The following is a 1,290-nucleotide window of genomic DNA, read 5'->3' as shown; positions in this document are numbered from 1 at the left end:
ATAACAACAGTCATTTTGTTTATAGTATGTCTTTCTAGTTATTCATATCACTAATGAATTGCTGCTATTTATTTTTCTGAACAGATATAGCTTTGAATTTCTAGAAAAACCCCAAATCCTAACCAGTTTTATATTCTGCTAGATCCAAATAAAGGCAAACTTTGAAAAATAAAAGCATAACATTGAAGAGGTCACATTTGATTAGTGAAAATATTTAATTATAAAAAAAGATAAGTGTGAATGCTTTTGGTTTCTCCACAGTAACTTAAGCTAAACTAACAAAAAGGTTGAAAAATATCTGGAAGGAAAGACTAACTTAAGAAAATAAAAATTTATAATGAGCATATCATTGTTTATATGTGGATATATCATAAAGTGCTTAATTCTGTGTTTTTCTCTTAAATTGGTGTGTAGGTATTATTTGTAAGTCACATTATTAGATTTTATTTTGAATTTTAGGTGCAGAGAATTTAGTTAATTATAACCTTCAGTTCATGTCAAATTATTATCTATTATGATCACCAATCCTTTAATGACTGCTCTTGTACCCAAATCCTACTCCATTACATCTCAGACATCTACTCCTCAGTTTTTAAATTAAATTCCATGTACATATAGTTTGCCTTAGGTTTGATTTACATAGATCCATTTAGAATATAAATCTCTTGTTTTCTTTTTCTTCTCTCTTTTTAATTAAATTTATCAGGGTGGCATTGTTTAATAAGATTATGTAGGTTTCAAGTGTACATTTCTATGATACAGGATCTCTATGTTGCATTGTGTGCCCACTACCCAAAGTCAAATCATCTTCCTTCACCATATATCTCTTTTCTATTTTCATTCAATAATATGTTTTAAGATGTAGCCCTGTTTCTTTATGCACATCTGGTGTGTCCCTTCTAACTACTTCATAATATACGGAAATATGCATCAACCCTACCCAATTTCTAAACTTTAAGTGGCCCCGGACTTCTTCAACCACAACTACTGCTACAGTGAAGATCCTTATTTGTGATCCTTCACTCCTTATGAGAGATCATCTCAGCAGTTGCACCTGACAGGGATAGCTGTGTCAAATGGTCTGTACATTCATAATTGACTAAATGGTGACGGATTGCTCTGCAGAAAAGGTGTTACAATGTAAACCCCCACCTGAAGGCACACATATAATGATTCTCCATATTTTTGCCATCATTTGGTGTTATCCAATTTTGAATTTTGTCAGTTGACAAGTGTTATGTGGCAGCTTTTGTTGTCTGACTGCATTTTTCTGATTTTTAGCTTTTTGGA

The sequence above is a fragment of the Myotis daubentonii genome, chromosome 2, assembly GCF_963259705.1.
Source record: "Myotis daubentonii chromosome 2, mMyoDau2.1, whole genome shotgun sequence".
In the NCBI taxonomy this organism is placed as follows: Eukaryota; Metazoa; Chordata; class Mammalia; order Chiroptera; family Vespertilionidae; genus Myotis; species Myotis daubentonii.
The sequence above is the reverse complement of the archived record's forward strand: the minus strand, read 5'-3'. Positions refer to the sequence as shown.